Here is a 20,672-nt window from a genome sequence, read left to right on the forward strand (position 1 = left end):
GTGTAGAATGAGTAGAAGTGAATCGATTTTTTACTTGTTCCAAAAGTACAAAGACTAAGGGACACTCAAGAAAGTTATATGGAAATACTTTTAAACAAATAGGAGGAAATATTTTTTCACTCAACTAATATTTAAGCTCTGAAACTCTTTGCTGGAGGATGTAGTAACAGCGGTTAACATATCTGCATTTTAAAAAGGTTTGGACAAGTTCCTGGAGGAAAAGTCCATAGTCTACTATTGAGACAGTCATAGGGAAACCACTGCTTGCCCTAGGATTGGTAGAATGGAATGTTACCACTATTGAGTTTCTGCCAGGTACTTGTGACCTGGATTGGCCCAGGATACTGGGCTAGATGGACCATTGGTCTGACTCAGTATGGCTATTCTTATGTTTGTTTGTTTGTTTGTTTATTTATTTATTTGTTACATTTGTATCCCACATTTTCCCACATATTGTAGGCTCAATGTGGCTTACATAGTACCGGAGAGGCGTTTGCCGGCTCCGGTGAGAACAAATACAAAGTGGTGGTGTGGTAGGATAAAGATCGTGTGGTATAGCCACAATTAGGGAATCATACAACGGAACAGTTGAGTGATGTCCATTACGTACTTTAGTTTTGTTGTGTCGCAGAGGTCAAGTATTTAGGTTGGATCGGCAGGGTATGCCTTTTTGAATAGGTTAGTTTTTTAGTGATTTCCGGAAGTTTAGGTGTTCTTTATTAGGGCTGAATTCCTAAATTTATGCTCAAAATTTCACTAATTTCCTAAATTTAGTACGTAGCTTAACAAGTGGGTGGTAACAGAAAGGGATTTAGGGCAGGGAAGCTTAGCACTGATTTTCAGCATTAGGCTTATAAATTAGGCTCATAAATCTAGGCAAATAGATGACAGCCCTAAATTTGTAAGTATAACTTTGAAGCTCCTAAACTAAGATGAATTTTCAGCTGAAAAGTTAAGCTCCCAAGTTCAGCTGAAAATAGGTCACCACTTTAAAGGCTCTGGGTCTTCAGGTTTTTGCCAAGCCCTCCTGCTGCATATTGTCGAATAATATTCTGCTGAAGATATGGGGAACAAGAGGAAAAACCACTCAATTTCCCTTTTCTTTTCACCATTTTAAACCAAAAACAGAGCATGAAAGAAGGAACAGAGTGGGGACCTAAAGATCAGCAACTCAAGCCCTAGTACATTTTGGATTACCCTGATTTTAAGTTCTTATCTCAATACATTCTGGACTTTGTGTCACATCTAGACTATTGCAATGTACTCTGTTTAGGGTTAAGAAGTAAATATCTTTAAAAAGTTCAACTTATCCAGAAGACCACTGTGAGGCTAATTTTTAAATTATGCAAGCTTACCAGTGTATCAAGATTTATGGCTCAACTACATTGGCTCCCGGTGGCCAAAAGGATATTATTTAATGCGTTTTGCTTGTTGTTTCAAATTATTTACAGATCTACAATCTCCAATTCACTATGTGGTCACTTGTCTCGTTTAAGGGATCAGCTTATTCTCTGTCCTTAATTTTTTAGAAACTTATATATTATAATTCCTGAATGTAATTCTCTCAATTTGTTTGGAATGGAATTATCTGACATTCCACAAAATGCTGAGAACTTATCTTTTTGGTCAGGTTTAAATAAAAATTCTTATTTTTGCTGTGTTGTTTTAAGTATCTGTATAATTTAGATACTGCTCCTTTTGTACACCGCGCTAAACCCAAGTTATGGGAAAGCTGCGGTCAAGAAGCATAGCACTGACATTTAAAGAATTCAATGGGATGGAGGTAATAAAACCAAATCTTATGAATACATGCATTAGGTTACCGTATCTAGAGGAATGATATGCTCAGCATGGTGTCTGCCCAAATGACGGGGGTAAAGGTTTGATAGTTTGGGCTCTTTAAATATTATGAAGGTTTAAAATTATCCATTTGACTTTACAAATAAACTTTATAATGAGTACAAGAGCATTATAAGGAGAATTTTCAAAGGGATCTAGGCAGGTAACTAAAGAATTATTCTGCTAGGTCAACAGAGCTGAAAATAGTCCTCTAATGAGAGGTTAAATATAGCAACCTAGTTTCACCTGGTGATCCTGGAAATGGGGTTAGGTCAAGGGAGACAACTCTTGAATTTCAAAAATTATGTGCATATTTCAAATGCATTTTTTTAAACTGGTAAATTTTTCATACATAGGCATAAAGAAGGAATCTGTAGACACTGAAGGACAAATGCATTGTTTTATAGCATCCTTCAAGAAGGTGCAAAGGTATAGTCATAGTTTAATGACCCTCCTTCTCACTAAAGTGACAGTAGCACCATCCTCCCCTCTATTCCCCCCCCCCAACCAAATATTTCTCTCCCCCATCTGAACTGTCAAAATAATAACAATGCCTCTTATTGGGTTGCACCCACAACTTGGTGCTGTAGCAGGGAGAAGGTAAAGATACGTCCCTCTTGCCTCTGGTAAGCAGCTGATGCTGCGGGGGAAGAGGGGGGTATCACCCATCCAAAGTACTCACTGTTGTTTTTACTTTGGAGTTTAATCAGCGGATGGGGTAAGGTGTCACTTTCAGCTTCAGGCAGGAGGAAGGATAACTGGGGCACACTTAGATCAGTAGTTACTAAACCCATGTTACTGGTTTTCCCTGAATTTCTATAAATGGCACTTAAAATGGTGTGCACAAATTTGGGCATGCGCCCAATATGTATATGTAAGTTAATGAGCCAATTAGCACTGATAATTGGGTGCTAATCAGGGGCGTAGCTACTATGGGGCCACGGGGACTAGGCCCCCCGCAGATTTGGCCCTGGACCCCCTGCCGATGACCCTCTCAACGCCCCCTCCCACTGCCAACCCGCCCTCGCCGTCTGCTACCTTTGCTGGCGGGGGACTCCAACCACCGCCAGCCGAAGTCTTCTTCCTTCGTTTGGTTTCTGAGTCTGACGTCCTGCACGTACAACGTGCAGACGTCAGACTCACAGAAACAGAACGAAGCCCTGCAGATCGCAAATGAAGTAAGAAGACTTCAGCTGGAGGGGGTTGGGGTCCCCTGCCAGCAAAGGTAGGCAACGGCAACGGAGGGCGGGGGGGGGGGGTCGAGAGGGTTGTTGGTGGTGGTGCTAGCGGCGGTGGGGGGTGGCGGTGGCGGCAGCGGGTGGGGGTCGGCGGCGCCGGGGGGGGGGGCTAAAATGTGCCCCCTCACCTCGGGCTCTGGACCCCCCTCCCGCCGAAGTCTGGCTACGCCCCTGGTGCTAAGTGATTATTGGCACTAATTGGCATTAATTGAAATTTATGTGCACATTTTTAGTTGCGGGGATGCGTGTGTCAATTTTATGTGTGGCTCTAAAAAGGGGGCATGGCCATGAGAGGGTCTTGGGTAAATCAAGGGCATTCCTAGAATTTATGTGTGCTGTTCTAGAATAAGGGGGATTTGCGCCTAATTTTGATGCGAAGATTTACGCCAAATCCTTGCGTCTAAAGTTAGGCATCAATTTTGGTGCTAAGCATAAATGGCAACAAAAGAGACCCGGCACGACTCGTGTTTTGGCCCTACTGGCCTGCATCAGGAGGTCTAGAATTTGGTTATATCGTACATATTTCCAGAAAAATCATCAGAGAAGGTCTCCACTGGTAATTACTGAAAGGAAGCACTTGGACAAACTGAACGCTGGCTAATTGGGTCTCTTTTGTTGTTCTTGAAGATTACTGCAGTAAAAGATTTTTTGGACACCATCTGCGAGAGGTTTTTCTTCTTTTTTTCCTCTACTGTTTTTCCACTTGGTGCATCCCATCCATGGAGGTTTCTTTGTGATTGACCCCCTATTCTATAAATAGCGCCTAACTTTCAATCTTGTTTATAGAATAGCGCCAATTTTTTGGCACTATTTATAGAATTTGGTCCTTTTTGTGCACAAAATGGGACTTGGCAGTAAAATGACACACATTTACCCCTGGATTCTATAAAGGTCACCCAAATTGGGACACCGATCCCAAATCTGTGGGCAAACTAATTAATGAGCCATTAACAATCAATTATTAGTGGCTCCTTGTGATCCTGGGTAAATCACTTAACCCTCCATTGTGAGCCCACTAGAGATAGAGAAAGTACCTGCATATCATAAATGTAAACGCTTCAGCTGTACCACAGAAAAAGACCCTATATCAAATCCATGACCCTTTATCCCCTTTTTTTGGATAGCGCTGGGGCAGTCACTGTTCATTTCCAGTGACATTATCCAGATAATGCTGCTGAAAATTAGTGGCTGACCCCAGTGAACAGCACTGATCCAGGTAGGACCTGCTCCTAACTGCACAAGTGCCACTAAACACTCTAGTGCAGTGGTTCCCAAACCTTTTTGGTTCAAGGCACCTTTAGTGTCCGAGAAATATTTTGCAGCACCCCTCCCCCGCCACACAGGTCTCCACCCCCCAGGTCTCTACCGCCCCCTGCCTGCTACACATCATGTCCAGTATTTCTCCCTTTCTCCTCCATGCACCATCCCTCCCTTCCCTCCATGCCTATGTCCAACATTTCTCACTCTCTGGTCCCTTTCCCCTCTCCATGCAGCACCTCACCCTCCCCTCAACCCCTATATACAAGATTTCACCCCTTCCTCCCCCTCCAACTCATGTCCCTCATTCCTCCTGCAGCATCTCTCCTTCCCTCCGCCACCCCACCCACAATTCTCCCTCTATTTGAATGGGCCCCTGGCAGCGAGGGTGATTCCCACATGGTGCCTGTCGCTAACCCAGAAGCCTCCCCTTGGTTTCGTGATTTTTTTTAACTTGCCATTCTTACAGGGTCAGGATTAATTGTGCTTACCTTTATCTCTTTCTCTCTGCCAGCTGCATACAAAATCTTTCTCACCGACGGAGGACCACTGTTTTCCTGAAACACATGGCTGGGGCAAGCTACTGATCACAGCTCAGCTGTGATAGGCACCAGACAGGCTCCGGTGACCAAACAGGGTGATCCTGATTTGGAAACAAAGAGCCTCACTCCTTGCTTCCCAATCAGGATCCTTCTTTTAGGAGCCAGAAAGTCTCCATGACCAATCACAGCTGAGCTGTGATCAGTAGCTTGCCCCAGCTATGTAGATTTCCTGGAACTCCATACAATTTTGTTTAAACCCTATATAATAAAACGCACCTCTAACGTTCTGAAGCTGACTGCATGGCTGAGGCATTCTTGCTCTCTGTATCCATCTCCTGAATTGACATCACATACTTCCGGGTTCGTCACAAGCAGAAGTGACCAACCACACAAGGTTTCTCGGCTTCAGAATGTTGGAGGTGCATTCTATTAAATAGGATTGGTCAGTTCCTTGAAGCACAGCCAGAGCTCAGCGTCCTGCAAAGTAACGCTCAGACACCAGAGAGAGAGGGGGGGGGGGCCTGACACCAGAGGGGGGGTATCTCTGTCACACACACACTCTCTCTCCTCTCACACACGCTCTCTCTCTCTCTCACAGTCAATGTCTTTCTCTCTCTCACTCTCACACACTGTCTCTCACACACTCTATGTCTCACACTGTATCACATTCACTCTCTATGTGTCACACATTCACTCACACACTCTCTTGGTCTCATACACTCAGTCTCACAGAGAGTCTGTGTCTCACACACACTCTCTCTCTCTCGCACACACTGTATCTGTGTGAAACACACTCTCTCTCTCTCTCACACTGTCTCACATACGCACTTGCACACACTCTCATTCTCACACACACACACACACTCTCTCTCACAGACACACTTGCACCCAGACTCACTCTCTCACACACACACACACACACTCGCACATTCACTCTCTCTCACACAGTCACTCTCACATACACTCTCTCAAACATACACACTCCGAGGAAAACCTTGCTAGCACCCGTTTCATTTGTGTCAGAAACGGGCCTTTTTTACTGGTATGTTGATTTAAGTAATGTCCCAGTGCTTGCCTGTGAACCTCCCGTCTGCCCTGCGGCACCCCTGTGAGTTCACCATGGCGCACTGAGTTGCCATGGCGCACAGTTTGGGAAACGCTGTTCTAGTGTTTTCAGTGCTTGTAAAAAGTGACACATTGAAAGAGATGTAAATTGAAGCTGAATTCAGATTGTATAGTACTGGTATCAAAACTAGAAGCTTTCCTACACTGTTGTCCAATGTGGTTTAACCCTTGCTACAAGGGGCTACTTCTAGGAGAGGAGACCGCGCTGATTTCTGTGTTGAATCAATCTACCTTACAGATACATGAACTTCTTTGAAAGACGCTGGCAACACATTTTGCCAAATCTGAGGAAAATCAAAAATTGTTTTTTCATAATCTCATACTCATCCAAAAATAACATGAAGCTCTTTGGTAACCTTTCTAATATTAATTTTGAGACTCATGATATATTTGTACATTAAAATGTCTAGGATGGGTGTGGGCACCCTTGCATTATTTCTATGGTATTGCATTGACAGAGTACATTTGACACACATTACTCAGGTATTCCCATGTAAAAACATGGATTTACCACTATTACTACTACTTATTGGGCCTGATATTCAGACCACGGAAGTTAGTTGGGTTGACTCCTGCAGCTGGTGCTGACCCATTTCCAGGTGGTTTTTTGGCAGGTTTCAACTTAACCGGACAAGCCGATATTCAGTACTGGCCAGTTCAGTTGAAAATGGCCAAACACAGACCTGCTGTTTCGGTGGGCAAATTTGGCTGCCAAACTTAGCAGGCGATATGCTGAATATTAGCGGATAGTCGGTTATATCGCACGATGTAACTGGTTATCTGCTAAGAGCTAACCAGCGATAATCAGCAGGAGAAAACCAGCTATCTTCCGCTGAATATTGCCAGATAGCCGGTTAAGGGGCCCTTTTACTAAGGTGTGCTGAAAAATGGCCTGCGGTAGTGTAGACACATGTTTTGGCTGCGGGCAGACTCATTTTTCAGCGCACCTGTACAAGAATGCCTTTTTAAAATTTTTGCCAAAAATGGACATGCAGCAAAATGAAAATTGCCGTGCGTCTATTATGGGTCTGAGACCTTACCGCCAGTCATTGACCTAGCGGTAAGGTCTTATGCGGTAACCGGGCGGTAATGGTCTATGTGCGTAAAATGACGATTACTGCCCACACAACAGAAAATAAAAATATTTTCCAACGTGCGTAGTGGGCACACATAAAAAATGAAATTACCACATGGGCCACGCGTTAGCCGAGTGGTAACTCAGAATTGCCGCGCATTGGGTGCTCGTAGGCACTTATGCGGCTTAGTAAAAGGGCCCCTAAGTGCCTTTTAACTGGACAGGAGCTGTTTCTGGCTGGTTAAATGTTTTTAAATATGAGGCAGATCATTTCCATTATGAGCTGTTCACAAGTACATAAGAGATAGTCCATGCTCAACAGAGCATACAATCTATTCTACTACTACTACTATAAATCATTTCTATAGCACTACCAGTCGTAAGCAGCGCTTTACAATTGAACATGAAGAAAACACAGTCCCTGCTCAAAAGAGCTTACAATCTAAATCAGGACAGACAGACAGGACCAATAAGGATAAGAGTAGGACGGACAGGCAGAATGACACATAGGGAAAGGGACTATTGAAGAGAGGAAGACAAGATATAGGTAACGAGCAAGTGACAAGTTAGGAGTCAAAAGCAGCATCAAATAGGTAGGCCTTTAGCCCAGATTTGAAGGCGGCCAGGGATGGAGCTAGACGTAACGGCTCAGGAAGCCCATTCCAGGCATAAGGTGCAGCGAGACAATAGGAACGGAGTCTAACAGGACAAATAAGGGATTGGGGAGTTTCAGGGGTCCTTTTACTAAGGTATGCTGAAAAGTGGCCTGCGCTAGTGTAGGCGCGTATTTTGGACGTGCACAGAGCCATTTTTCAGCGAACCTGTAAAAATTGCCTTTTCTGTGTGTGTGTGGGGGGGGGGGGGGGAATGGACATGCGACAAAATGAAAATTGGCGCATGTCCATTTTGGGTCTGAGACCTTATCGCCACCCATTGACTTAGCAGTAAGGTCTCATGCATTAACTGGGTAGTAATGGTCAACGTGCGTTCAAATGCTGATTACCGCCGGTGTGCTGGAAAAGAAAAGTATTTTCCGGCGCATGTAGTGGATGCGCGTAAAAAATGAAATTATTTCCTGGGCCAAGCAGTAGCCAGGCGATAACTCTGAATCAACACACGTTGGGCGCACACAGGCGCATACGCGGCTTAGTAAAAAGGCTCCTCATTTATTATGGGAATGATTAAAACAACATAAGTATTAAACGTGGATATGGGGTTAAAAGTTAAAAATATCTTCAAAATGGTGGGCTTTTACACTAGATTTGAATAGGACCAGAGACGGAGCATGATGTACCGACTCAGGAAGTCTATTCCAGGTGTACGGCTCAGCAAGATAGAAGGAACAGAGTCTGGAATTAGCAGTGGAGAAGGGAAAGATGAGTGACTTGCACAATGAACGGAGCTCCCAGGGAAGGGTGTACAGAGATGCAGATTGAATGCACTTGTAAGTAGTAAGAGGAGTTTGAACTGTATATGGAAACGCATAGGGAGGCAATGAAGTGACTTGATGAGAGTGTAGCGACACTGGCAGAAGGTAAGTCATGCAGCACAATTATGTAGTGTTACTGTTAGGTCAGTGATGTGAATTTGGCACACTGTTCTCAGAACGTACAGTTAATGTAATTATTTGATAGCAGACGGATAGGCCATATGGTCTTTATCTGCCGTCATTTGCTATGTAACATATAACAGGCTTACAGGATAACAGATGCATGGAACATTTAAACTAATGTTCATGGAATTCAGAAAGTTTCAAAGCAAATGTGAAAGGGGGGTTTACACCAAAAAGAGTTATTTTCTAGTCCAGATCCAGAAAACGTCTGCAAGATAATTTCCCCTTGAGAAAAGTAATCTCTCAGAAATAAAGGTCAATAAACAAAACAAGCTGAAACTGTATGCCACAGGCCATGCACATGTGCTCATATCTATCACTCATCTCCCTCCTTCCCATCTAACCTCTCCTCTCCTCTCGCTTCTTCTACTTACCTTCGCTCACTTTCTTTCCCTCCTTTCTGCTCCCTTCTGTCCCTTCCTTTTCTCACTGTTCCGTCCCTCCTCTCTCTTCTATCGCTTTCCTTTCCCTCTCATCCTCTCTTTAATTTATCATTTATGTTATTATTCCACATCATACCTGATATTAGGGATAGAAACATAGAAAACAGAAAATCGAGGTGGCAATTACAAAGTTTAAACGTTTTTAAAAACCCGTCTCTCTTTTGCAGGCTTTTCTGGGAATTTAAAATTATAATTTGGGTAGCAAAACAAATTATCCCCCTTGTTTACAAAGCCATGCGGCAATGCTGACACAGCCCATTCAAAGTGAATGGGCTGTGTCAGCATTGGTGCACGGCAGCCACTAGCACTAGCTTTGTAAACAGGGGGGGTATGTCTTTATGATGGTTGCCTTATTTTCTATATGTATTTACTGTAAGCTGCTTAGTTTTTTTTAGGTGGGGTATAAGTTTTTAAATAAAAATAGATTAGTAAATAAAATATAAAAAGACAATAAAACAAACAAATCAAATTCTGTAACAATATACATAAACCCCCAAATTCTATAAATGGCGGCCAAAGTTAGGTGTGCAATTGGCTGGTTATGTGCATACCATAATTAACTAATTGCTATTAAATGCCAATAATTGACATTAACAAGCACTAACTGGCATTAAGCTGCCATTACACGCATAGCAGACGTATGCCTCTATTCGATAAACAACATGCCTAATTTTTCCCATGCGCAAATGATATGAGAGGGGCCTGGGAATGTCAGGGGTGTACTGACTATTCTTGCAGGCACTTTATAGAATACTTGCATTTATGTGCCCAACTGTCACATTTAGGTGCCACCATTTATGCCAGCCATAGACATAGTATAAATAAATAAATAAATAAAATAAGTGGTTGCGCTTACAGTTTGGCGTGTAGCTACAGACTTATGCTAAACTTCTATAACAGCTTGGCATGCAATTCTGTCGTTATCGAAGACTAGTGTAATGCCCATTTACCTGGGCGCTCCTGGATTCGGGGTCCAACCTGTCTGGAGCCTCCTGAGGGCAGTCTCCATTGGTCTCTTACTCTTTTAGCGCTTGGTGCCTCCATCTGGGGAAAAGAAGTGTTGGTGGGTGAGATTACCCTCTTCTCCCCTCCCCCCCCCCAAAGGACAGAAAAGAAATGCAAACTCCAAAGCAATAAGTGGTGAAATAAGCTGGCAGTTAGGTTACGTAGCCTTGGGAGATAATTCTACTCTTTCAAATCCAATGATCACTCGGTAGTCAGCAGTTCATAAAACTCAAACTGTTTATTCTTCAGCTTCGAACCACAGGAACATCCGACTGAATGAACTCTTCATCAACTGGTGCAATCTTAAAATAACTCCTATATTCTCCTACCTGGGATTCTCCTACACGTGCTCTGAAGCAGGGATATTTACACTTTGTACAGCCTCCTGTCCATGCCTATCCCCAAGAACAGTGCTCACAAGCTGTGTTCTCCTCTGTATTTCAGGTCCAGACCCCTACGGCCTGACCTTCCTCCAGGATGGCTTTTGCATTGGATCCACCCTGGTCTTGAAAAATGGCGACCCCCTGGCTCCTATCCCATGCTCAAGGGCTGGGTCTCTCCTCTGTCCACACAGAGATCCTCTCCCCAGTTGTTGCTTTGATGAACTGCAACTCTCCTTTTCAGCCAGTGGTTTCACGCCTTCTCCTCAGGATTCCCCTTTACTCCTCTAGGTCAGTGGCCAGGGACCATTAGGCAAAGACCCCATTAAAGGCTAAACTATCACATTTATCCTCTCACTAACTCCACCTCCCCTGTCACTCATGTGCCGCAGGGCACTATTCCTCTGCATTTTATTTCCAAGTTACTCTCCGTGGGCTGGGCCTCCCCTCATCCAGGAACCTCCCAGTCACTCCCCTCAGGTGACTCTCTCAGTAATCCCCAACCTAACAGGGGATTACACTAGTTTAGCACCCAGTTTTTTGGATCCTTTTAGCGACCTATATAGAATTTACCCCACAGCTCTTCCTCCCTCTCTTACCCTCCTCCTTTAACCCTGGACACCCTGTAAGTTTTTTACATAAGTATTGCCATACTGGGAAAGACCAAAGGTCCACCAAGCCCAGCATCCTGTTTCCAACAGTGGCCAATCCAGGTCACAAATACCTGGCAAGATCCCAAAAAGTATAAAACATTCTATACTCCTTATCCCAGAAATAGTGGATTTTCCCAAAGTCCATTTAATAATGGTCTATGGACTTTTCCTTTAGGAAGCCGTCCAAACCTTTTTTAAACTCCGCTAAGCTAACCGCCTTTACCACATTCTCTTGCAATGAATTCCAGAGTTTAAATTACACGTTGAGTGAAGAAAAATTTTCTCCAATTCGTTTTAAATTTACTACATTGTAGCTTCATTGAATGCCCCTAGTCCTAGTAGTTTTGGAAAGCATAAACAGATGCTTAACATCTACCCGTTCAACTCCACTCATTATTTTATAAACCTCTATCATATCTTCTCTCAGCCGCCTTTTCTCCAAGCTGAAGAGCCCTAGCCGCTTTAGCCTTTCCTCATAGGGAAGTCGTCCAATCCCCTTTATCATTTTTGTCGCCCTTCTCTGTACCTTTTCTAATTCCACTATATCTTTTTTGAGATGCAGTGACCAGAATTGAACACAATATTCGAGGTGCGGTCGCACCATGGAGCAATACAAAGGCATTATAACATCCTCATTTTTGTTTTCCATTCCTTTCCTAATAATACCTAACATTCTATATGCTTTTCTTAGCCACAGCAGCACATTGAGCAGAAGGTTTCAACGTATCAACGACAACACCTAGATCCCTTTCTTGGTCTGTGGCTCCTAATGTGATACCTTGCATTACGGATCTATAATTCGGGTTCCTCTTTCCCACATGCATCACTTTCCACTTGCTCACATTAAACGTCATCTGCCATTTAGACGCCCAGTCTCCCAATCTTGTAAGGTCCTCTTGTAGTTTTTCACAATCCTCCCGCGATTTAACGACTTTGAATAACTTTGTGTCATCAGCAAATTTAATTACCTCACTAGTTACTCCCATCACTAGGTCATTTATAAATATGTTAAAAAGCAGCGGTACCAGCATAGACCCTTGGGGAACCCCACTAACTACCCTTCTCCATTGAGAATACTGACCATTTAACCCTACTCTCTGTTTTCTTTTAACCAGTTTTTAATCCACAACAGAACACTACCTCCTATCCCATGACTCTCCAATTTCCTCTGGAGTCTTTCATGAGGTACTTTATCAAACACCTTCTGAAAATCCAGATACACTATCAGGCTTATTTTCGAAAGAGAAGGGCGCCCATCTTTCGACACAAATCGGAAGATGGGCGTCCTTCTCCCAGGGTCGCCCAAATCGGCATAATCAAAAGCTGATTTTGGGCATCCTCAACTGATTTCCGTTGCAGGGACAACCGAAGTTCACGGGGGCATGTCGGAATCATAGTGAAGGCGGGACTAGGGCGTGCTTAACACATGGGTGTCCTCGGCTGATAATGGAAAAAAGAAGGGCATCCCTGACGAACAATTGGACGACTTTACTTGGTCCTTTTTTTTTTTATGACCAAGCCACAAACATGTGCCCTAAATGACCAGATGACCACCGGAGGGCATCAGGGATGCCCTCCCCTTACTTCCCCAGTGGTCACTAACCCCCTCCCACCCTAAAACAAAAAATTATAACATATTTTTTCCAACCTCTATGCCAGCCTCAAATATCATACCCAGCTCCATGACAGCAGTATGCAGGTCAATGGAGCAGTTTTAGTGGGTACTGCTGTGCACTTCAGAGAGGCGGACCCAGGCCCATCCCCCCCTATCTGTTACACTTGTGGTAGTAAATGTGAGCCCTCCAAAACCCACCACAAACCCACTGTACCCACATCAAGGTGCCCCCCTTCATCCCTAAGGGGTATGGTAGTGGTGTACAGTTGTGGGGAGTGGGTTTAGGGGGGGAGTTTGGGGGGGCTCAGCACACAAGGTAAGGGAGCTATGCACCTGGGAACTTTTTCTGCAGTGCCCCATAGGGTGCCCGGTTGGTGTCCTGGCATGTGAGGGGGACAAGTGCACTACGAATGCTGGCTCCTCCCATAACCAAATGGCTTGAATTTGGTAGTTTCTGAGATGGGCGTCTTCGGTTTCCATTATCGCCGAAAATCGGGAATGACCATCTCTAAGGATGACCTAAATTTCGCGATTTGGGTGTCCCCAACCGTATTATCGAAACGAAAGATGGACGCCCATCTTTGTTTCGATAATAAGGGTTTCCCCGCCCCTTCACGGGGACGTCCTGCGAGGACATCCTCAGGAAAACTTGGGTGACCCGTTCGATTATGCCCCTCCACATCAACCGGCTCACCTTCAAAGAAATGTAGTAGATTGGTGAGGTAAGATTTCCCTTCACTAAATCCATGCTGGCTTTGTCTCATTAATCCATGCTTTTGAATATGCTCTGTAATTTTGTTCTTTATAATAGTCTCTACCATTTTGCCCGGCACCAATGTCAGACTCACTGGTCTATAATTTCTGGGATCTCCTCTGGAACCTTTTTTAAAAATCGGCGTTACATTGGCCTCCCTCCACCCTCCAATCTTCCGGTACCACGCTCGATTTTAAGGCTAAATTACATATTTCTAACAATAGCTCCACAAGTTCATTTTTCAATTCTATCAATACTCTGGGATGAATACCATGCAGTCCAGGAGATTTGCTACTCTTCAGTTTGTAGAACTGCCCCATTACATCCTCCAGGTTTACAGAGAATTCATTAAGTTTCTCCGACTCATCAGCTTCGAATACCATTTCTGGCACCAGTATCCCACCCAAATCTTCCCCGGTGAAGACCGAAGCAAAGAATTCATTTAATCTCTCCGATACGGCTTTGTCTTCCCTGATTGCCCCTTTTACTCCTCGGTCATCTAGCGGTCCAACCGATTCTTTTGCCAGCTTCCTGCTTTTAATATACCTAAAAAAATTTTTACTATGTGTTTTCACCTCCAATGCAATCTTTTTTTTCTACGTCCCTCTTAGCCTTCCTTATCAGCGCTTTGCATTTGACTTGACATTCCTTATGCTGTTTCTTATTATTTTCAGTCAGTTACATCTTCCATTTTCTGAAGGATTTTCTTTTAGCTCTAATAGCTTCCTTCACCTCACTTTTTAACCTTGCCGGCTGTCGTTTGGTCTTTCATCCTCCTTTTTTAACACGCAGAATATATTTGGCCTGGGCTTCCAGGATGGTATTTTTGAACAGCATCCACGCCTGATGTAAATTTTTGACCCTCGCAGCCGCTCCTCTAAGTTTTCTTTTCAGTGTTCTCATTTTACCATAGTCTCCTTTTTTTAAAGTTAAACACTAACGTATTTGATTTCCTATGTATACTTACTTCAAAGCTAATATCAAATCCGATCATATTATGATCACTGTTATCAAGCGACCCCAGCACCATTACCTCCCACAACAGATCATGCGCTCCACTAAGGACTAGGTCTAGAATTCTTTCTTCTCTCATCGGCTCCTGTACCAGCTGCTCCATAAAGCAGTCCTTGATTTCATCAAGGAATTTTACCGCCCTAGCGTGCCCCAATGTTACATTTACCCAGTCAATATCGGGGTAATTGAAATCACCCATTATTATTGTGTTGCCCAGTATGTTTGCATCCCTAATTTCTTTTAACATTTCTGCATCCATCTGTTCATCCTGGCCAGGCGGACGGTAGTACACTCCTATCACTATCCTTTTCCCCTTTACACATGGAATTTCAATCTACAGTGATTCCAAGAAGTGTTTTGTTTGCTGCAGAAATTTCAATCTATTTGATTCAAGGCTCTCCTTAATATACAATGCTACCCCTCCACCAAATCGATCCACCCTATCACTGCTCGCCTTTCACTGCTGCCGCCGAGACCCCGAGGTAAGATGACTTTTAATATTCTGGGCGGCATGCAGGAAGGTGAGGGCGGACCGGTGGAGGACTGTTGAGGGAGAAGAGGGTGGGCACCAGGCAGGTTGGGCTGGCTGGGAAGGGAACTTCCGGTTCCGACTACCGGCGGGTGAAAATATTGGGGGTGCTCAAGCACCCACAGCACCCACAGAGTCGGCGCCTATGCCTCCATCCACACTAATCAGCCATTTGACTTTAGGCTTGCTAGCATGGGAAAACACACAAAGTTACTGATATGCAGAACGCAGCTGTATTCTGGCTACCACTGACCTGGTAAATCAGACAGAAAATCTGTCTTATGCATACATCAAATCTGAAATGTTACTTTTGAGCCAAGAGCTATAAATCAGCCCCAAAATGGGAAGAAACTTCTGGTACATCTTTTTTAAAATGTGTCTGTGAGAAAAATGCTCAGTACATCTGACGGCAGATGTCAATTATTTACATCGACTTAAAATATTAATCAGTGAGTACTAAATAAGTACCCTCAAACTATCAATGGAACTGTGTCAGGAAATTATCAGTGCTGGGTACAATGTAGTACTATATAATATCTATTGATCTTTCCTTTAACAATAACTGATTGTAAGACAAGATCACATTAATGCCTTAGCTGGTTGATGCTGGTTAAATCCTTGCTTTGTTGACACTGAAAAGTAAACCTTAAATAAACAAACTGTAGGCAAGTAATTAGCAGGGTGGTTACATTTCTATTTTGTGATAGGTATATTATATATTACTGATCATAAAAAAATAACTATAAAATAATAATGATTATGTATTTCCTTGATCCTCCTTCTCACATGTGGCCACTCCGAAGAATTAATTTTCATTTACATCAGGAAATGCTGAAAGTTAAATGTCTGGGTTTGGAATCTCCAGTTTTACATGTACACAAGAAAAACAAGCTCAGCAAGAAACTCTCTTTGCATAATTAGCCTCCTGTATAAACATTTCCTTCTTTTTTCTCCTTCCCAGATTTCATCCATTTTCTTTCGCTCTCTCTCTCTCCCCGTCTTTCCTTTCTATTCAGCTGTAATTCTTAGTACGCCATTTGCTGGTGTTTTGTTGCAAGGATTTTAAACACTCTGTTAATTGCAATGAGAAGAAAATATAGAGATTGAAGTGGGGCTAGTACAAAATGTGACATTGGTGCACAAATCAATTACTGATTTCTTAGAAAAAAAGTGGGGAAAACATATTTAAATTATATACCTCTGTCCTGACAGACACAAATCATGAGTTTGTAAATGCCAGAACCTGTGTTATTTCAGTAGCATAATTAGAAGCTGGAACAAAGAGGACATTATTAAGATAACTAAACTAACAGCACAAGGTGGACAGATACTAAAGCTGAACTAACATCCTGGCTTTGAGCAGAACAAGGGCAGACACGGGGGCTGCAAAGAGATTGTGGCACATGCATGACAGTTACAAACACTGAACCTTTTGAAATGTTTAAAGAAAAATAAAATGTCTCTGTTGGGAGTAAGAGGCTCAAATACCAACACGGGGTCTATATTCTTCTGGATGGCTACAACATCAAGTTGTATGTAGGTATGTATATATTTCACTTGATTACAAGCTGCTTCAAAAAGTGTAATGTGAGATGCAATATAATTAACCCCACCAAATACAATCTCCATCACTGACACAGACTCTCTTCAGTCCCCCTCCCCCATCACCCCCCAATCTGGCCCACAATCCTATTCCGTCCCAAACAACACTAGCTGTGGCAAAAGCCTTGGCCTTTCCCAAAATGTCAAGCAGATTTTCTCTAAATGGAACGCAATAGGACATGTGCTCCACATGTGGGGACCCAGGCACGCTGATGGGTCATTTTACTAAGACGCGGAAAAAAGTAGCCTGAGCTAGTGTGTGCACATGTTTTTTGGCATGCGCTGCGCCACTTTTAACCGCAGCTGGGAAAAAAAGGCTTTTTTTCAATGGGGGCAATAAATGGCCGTGTGCTAGAAGTAAAGGTAGCGTGTGGCTATTTACTGCTTGAGCCTTCATCGCCACCCACTGACCTAATGGTAAGGGCTCACGTACTACACATGTGATACTCATAAAGTGCGTGCCAATGTGGCTATGCTGTTGATTACCACCAGGAACACCCCTTGCGGTAGAAAACAGAAAAATATTTTCTACCGTGGGAAATAGCACTCACCAATTTCAACATTACTGCCAGGTGGGCATGCTACCTGGGCAATAGTGTTGATTTGGGGCACGCTACACGTGCAGTAGCCCTACTGCTGCTTTGTTAAAGGGCCCCTGAGTGCGCTGTAACCTAACCTTGACTGGTACATAGATAGCAGTGGCGTAGCTACATGGGGCCATGGGGGCCTGGGCCCCCGTAGATTTGGCCCTGGACCCCCCTGCCAATGACCTTCTCGACCCCCCCCCCTTCCCGCTGCACAACTTCGTTCTGTTTCTGTGAGTCTGACGTGCAGGACGTCAGACTCACAGAAACAGAATGAAGCCTTGCGCCGGAAGAAGAGGACCTTGGCTGGCGGGGGTTGGGGTCCCCCGACAGCAAAGGTAGGCAATGGCGGGGGAGGGTTGGCGGCGGGAGGGGAGGGTTGAGAGGGTCGTCGGCAGGGGAGGGGTCAAAGTTGTTGTTGGTGGTGGTGCTGGCAGTGGCGGAAGGGGGGTTGGCGGCGCCGGGGGGGGGGGGGAGCTAAAATGTGCCCCCTCACCTCAGGCTCTGGACACCCCTCCTGCCGAAGTCTGGCTACGCCCCTGATAGATAGGCCTATTGTGAAGATCAGAGAGGCTTCACTGAGACTCAAAGAGCAATCTGTCCCTTAATTTATCTGATTCCTCCTGGTTTAAAGCTTTGCAGTTTAAACTGAAGTCTGTAATACATATGTAACCAGAGCAAAGTTTCCAATAAAGTTTTTACATAAGCACGACCCTTCCTAACTAAGAGTAGCCAGGCTGCTATTTATGTGTACCACTTATACAGATATTATCTGGATCACAGCGGAATATCTACAACTTGTGGTTGTGCCCCAGATGCCCCTCCGTAAAATATATGGATACAGTTTGGCCATATATCCAATTACAAGGACAACATTTATCAGTTCACTGGCAGTAAATTTTAAAGCCTGGAAGAGGAAGGGCTGACCTGGGAACTGAATGCAAGTTCTCTGCATAGCCCCCATATACTCTATTTACTAAGTAACAATACGCTAGTGGGGATATTGACAAAACATTATGTTTAGTTAAGCAACTAAGTAGTAATATGGTTGGCTAGTAGCTTGGAGGGTCACTCTGTAAACTATAAGCTTAAACCAACGAAAGACATGGGTTGCTTAATTTTATTGCACAAGAGGAAGCTTCACAAACATCTTTCTGATTCATCAGATAAATTAGGCATGCAAATGGAGGCTGAATGCCTACAGTACATGTAGAATTATATCTCCAACACCCTTTATTGCACTCAAGGCCAGTTTCTCATATTTGTGAAAAGAATCTGAACCTCCCATCATTTAAAGACATATTTATGACAATCTGATCCATTAGGTTAGTCATCAAGTCCACAGGTTTGCTGGATGAAGAGAAATGCTACACCATATCCTGCTTATTATCACCATTTTCAGCAGCCATGCTGCTACTCTATCTATCTATCTATCTATCTATCTATCTATCTATCTACTTATCATTTCTATAGCGCTACAAGGCATACGCAGTGCTGTACACCATACACAGAAGACAGTCCCTGCTCAAAGAGCTTACAATCTAGATAAGACAGGTAAACAGACAGAACAATTAAGGGGGTAAGGGAATAAAGAGGTGAGGATACAGGACAGGGTAAGTGAGTTAGGAGTCAAAAGCAGTGGTAAATAGGAGGGTTTTGAGTTTGGACTTGAAAACAGCTAAAGACAGGGGCTAGACGTACAGGCTCGGTAAGCCTATTCCAGGCATGAGGTGCAGCGAGACAAAAGGAACAAAGTCTTCAATTAGCAGTAGAGGAGAAAGGGACGGAGTGGCCTAGTGGTTAGGGTGGTGGACTTTGGTCCTGGGGAACTGAGGAACTGAGTTCGATACCCACCTCAGGCACAGGCAGCTCCTTGTGACTCTGGGCAAGTCACTTAACCCTCCATTGCCCCATGTAAGCCGCATTGAGCCTGCTATGAGTGGGAAAGTGCGGGGTACAAATGTAACAAAAAAAAAAAAAAAAGAGAGATTTATCTAAAGAACGGAGTACTCAAGGGGGAACATAGGGGCAGACAAGAGTGGAGAGGTACTGGGGAGCGGCAGAGTGAATGCACTTATAGGTCAACAGGCGAAGTTTGAGCTGAATACGGAAACGGATAGGGAGCCAGTGAAGTGACTTAAGGAGAGGGCTAATGTGGGCATAGCGACTTTGGCGGAAAATGAGTCGCAAAGCAGAGTTTTGGATTGATTGATTGAAGAGGAGAGAGATGGCTAAGAGGGAGGCCAGTGAGTAGGTTACAATAATCAAGACGAGAGGTGATAAGAGTGTGGATAAGGGTTTTGGTAGAGTGCTCAGAGATGAAGGGAAGGATTTTGCTGATGTTATAGAGAAAAAAAACGACAGGTTTTGGCAATCTGCTGAATGTGAGCAGAGAAGGAGAGAGAGGAGTCAAAGATGACCCCAAGGTTATGAGCTAATGAGACAGGGAGAATGAGAGTGCCATCCACCAATGGCACTCTCATTCTGAACCTAGCACACAAACAGACCGAGGAGAACAGAAGCAGAAGTGCCCACAGGCACACAGACTATGAACAAGGTAGAAGTGCTACACTTCCTTATAAACAAGACAGAGGCAGGAAATACACAGAACCCAAAGTGAGGCTTGAAACACACAGGAAATAAACAACGCAGCTGGATCCAGTTTTTGAAATGCCACTACTACATGTGAGACGCACTGAAACATTGGGGTTCAGTTTTAACCTGATGTCACCAGCACAAAACATTCCACAAATTGGCTCTGGCAATATTAACACAAGGTTGAAATGCCCTAATTATGTGTCCCCTCACCCCACGTTCCCCAAGGTTTTCTACTCATATATAGACAACCCTAAAGTCATTAACATTACTCCTCAGTCTTACACAGGCAATCTTGCAGACTGTTAACCCTTTCAAAGTAACACCAAACCCATTCCAACCAATCAAGATGACTTTTATTCTGTGTACATAAGTACATAAGTATTGCCACACTGGGACAGACCAAAGGTCCATCAAGCCCAGCATCCTGTTTCCAACAGTGGCCAATCCAGGTCACAAATACCTGGCAAGATCCCAGAAAAGGTTCAATACATTTTATGCTGCTTATCCCAGAAATAGCAGTGGATTTTCCCCAAGTCGATTTAATAAAGGTCTATGGACTCTTCCTTTAGGAAGTTGTCCAGACCTTTTTTAAACCCAGTAAGCTAACCGCCTTTAGAACATTCTCTGGCAATAAATTCCACAGTTTAATTACATGTTGAGCGAAGAAAAAGTTTCTCCAGTTCGTATTAAATTTACTACTCTGTAGCTTCATCACATGCCCCCTAGTCCTAGTATTTTTGGAAAGAGTAAACAAACGATTCACGTCTACCCATTCCACTCCACTCATTATTTTACAGACCTCTATCA

At 43.8% G+C, this 20,672-nt stretch overlaps 1 protein-coding gene across 3 annotated transcripts in view; it reads right to left on the reverse strand.

Annotated features, from left to right (window-relative positions):
* Window positions 1-20,672, reverse strand: part of PRLR (prolactin receptor) — a 291,254-nt gene that overhangs the window by 210,750 nt on the left and 59,832 nt on the right. The window contains exon 2 of one of the 3 annotated variants that reach the window (XM_030193030.1): window positions 10,082-10,175. The exons of the other annotated variants lie outside the window; for them this stretch is intronic. The gene's annotated coding sequence lies outside the window, so the exon portion shown is untranslated. The remainder of the gene's footprint in view (window positions 1-10,081; window positions 10,176-20,672) is intronic. 3 annotated transcript variants of the gene reach the window in all.

Source organism: Microcaecilia unicolor, chromosome 2 (genome assembly GCF_901765095.1).
Source record: "Microcaecilia unicolor chromosome 2, aMicUni1.1, whole genome shotgun sequence".
Taxonomy (NCBI): Eukaryota; Metazoa; Chordata; class Amphibia; order Gymnophiona; family Siphonopidae; genus Microcaecilia; species Microcaecilia unicolor.